This window comes from Haematobia irritans, chromosome 2 (assembly GCF_050003625.1).
Source record: "Haematobia irritans isolate KBUSLIRL chromosome 2, ASM5000362v1, whole genome shotgun sequence".
NCBI classification, from domain to species: Eukaryota; Metazoa; Arthropoda; class Insecta; order Diptera; family Muscidae; genus Haematobia; species Haematobia irritans.
The window spans coordinates 151,135,447-151,137,989 of NC_134398.1; the positions used below are offsets into that span (position 1 = coordinate 151,135,447).

General features: G+C 32.3%; 1 long non-coding RNA gene across 1 annotated transcript; it reads left to right on the plus strand.

Annotated features, from left to right (window-relative positions):
- The first annotated feature begins 964 nt into the window (after positions 1-964).
- On the plus strand, positions 965-1,699 carry LOC142226543 (uncharacterized). The gene is made up of 2 exons (XR_012719692.1): positions 965-1,134; positions 1,357-1,699. It is a non-coding gene; the product is annotated as an uncharacterized LOC142226543 (long non-coding RNA).
- The last annotated feature ends 844 nt before the right edge of the window (positions 1,700-2,543 follow it).

Genomic DNA, 2,543 nt, shown 5'->3' on the forward strand with positions numbered 1-2,543 from the left:
TTGCAAAGTTAGGTTTGTTTTTTGATTGGAGATTAGCATAACTTAGGTATACTAATTTTACCAAATAACTTGTTAGTTGATCTTTTGCCATGGTCCTGGAATGTACCTTTTAAAATTATATTGCAAATATATTTGGGAGATTCATTTCATTGCATAATAAAATATTTACCTTCAAGTAATATAAAACTTGTATGCCGGAATTAAGTTTGTTTGGAATTATAAAGCACTTTTTCAATATATTTTTGGGGTAAATCACTTTAAAAACGTTAATACAATTCTTTTTTATCTGCTCTTTATATCTTTCAAAATTTAGTGGTCAAATAAATTACCAAATACCTGCTATTTAAACAATCGGTTTCAACATATTGCCGTACATCACCTAAATGAAGACAGCATCGTCTGCTCTATTCAAATTACATAATCTGAACCACGCATAACAAATTTGACCTCCAATAAGAAATTCATGTAAGCAGCCTGCCGATAATCGGTATGGTTGTGTTCACAGTAATTAATATGAAGGGTGCACAAATTTTCGGTCCAACTTTTTGTAAACGCTGACTTGACTCAATTGCCGAGTCTACTCGCGCCACCTTAACCGTCAAGTCGCCGCCGAATTTTGATTTTACGGGCTAATTCACCGTCCAGACTATAAGTTTATTCTGACGACAGAGCTCGTGTCGAACATATCCCAGATATTGGCCACACTATAAGTTAAATCCGAAGGCACAATCGATACTGATACATGTTTATGGGATCGATAACAAATTTACCAATTATTTCGTCATCATCGACAATTCGTATCGAGTGGCCACATTGTAAGATTATTTGCAAAAACAGACATTCCGTCCGTAGAACCCACCTTAAAATTTTCTGCATTTTTTAAAAACCAATTCCAAATCCCCACAAAATATAAAATACGGTTGGCAACTTTGGATAGTATGTCAAAATAAACAAATGATTTTTATGGTAATGTCGAAAAAAAATTTGTTGAGCCACATTCAGGTTCAGGTCTAGTTCAAATGCCGCACGGAATGTTTGATCTTCGCAACAAAACACAAACGTGGAACCATTTCAGTGCAATGCTGGACGGTGTTTAAGTGCAATCCAAGCAAGATTTTGAATCGTTTCCGAAAGGTGATAAGCAATGTTTTTTGCTATTGAAATAGTGTGATCTTCATCAATCTGGAAAAAGGTGGAGGGCTGTTCTAAGGCAATTCGATGGTGGAAAAATTACTTTATACCCAAAATTAAAAAAAATGAACTCTGTGGTCGAAAACATCCAACAGAAACATTTCTGATATTTTTGTGGGCCAAATTGTAGACCTTCCCATATGACTAATTGTAGTAATATTTCAGATGATGGATTAATTCGGCAATTTATTTTTATGAATGGAGGGCACACAAATGTCAATAAGGAGGACACGGACGGGTTGTCGACGGTAAAAAATATTTTAAGATGCAGAAATCTTGCTACACGAATAAAATTTTGTATTATTACTTGCTAGTTAAATGCATCCCAAAAACCAATGCTCTTCATTTTATATTATATTACAGCAGATGCATTTTTCCAGATTTCAAATTTCTCAGAATTCAATTGAAAACTACATCTAATGTTGACCTAGTATGAAAGAATATACATCCCAAATTTTGTAATACAATATCAAATTTATTTAAATTAAATATATTTTAATTAACAAAACATCCAGTCTTTGTTTAAGAAATATTCTGTAAATTGAGGTATCTTATCTTTAAATTAAACAATCTTCAAATATGGTAACGTTTTACAATAATTTTATAGTACAAAAACAACTTATTAAAAACGTCTTGTCTTTGCACAAGAGCAAACAAAAAGTTCCATATACCACAAGCTCTTGATTATTGAAAATACTTTGGGTGACATTTTAAGCAGACTTTTTCCACGAGAACCATTCCAATTTAGTTTATGGATTGTTTGTTATTTATTCCGGGTAGTTTAGCTATAGTTTTGTTGAAATTAAAAGTTATCCAAATCCTCTACACAATCCACACTATTCGTTGATCCCACTTAAACTGCTTAGTTTTGCGAATTGTCCATTTTCACCATTTCTGTAGTGAATTTTAATAATAATGCGTTATTGAAGCGCATTGTTTTCTTGTCAAATATCGTCTTCTTTAATGAAAGCCTTCTTGGTAAAGGATAGTTAGATACAATAAGTATATTGACGTCCTTGTCTGTTACGTTGAACATGTCAAAATGATCAACTTACGAAATGAAAAGGCAAATTCATATTGATGACATGGACAACTATATTGCCATCCTTGTCATACACGTGCTAAATTATATTTATTTATATTAAAATTGAAGAAGGCGCAATTCTAATAGTCTTCTTCTTTTTTAGCATTTAGCAGGTATTCACTACTACAGAGATTAGGTCTGTTCGCTAATGTTTGCAGCAAAATTGTTCAGTAAACTCGCACGTTAAAAAACAAATATATTAATTTAGATGCATGTTAACGGAAATCAAATGTTCTAAAGGAAACATATATGAACGATTTTACAACAT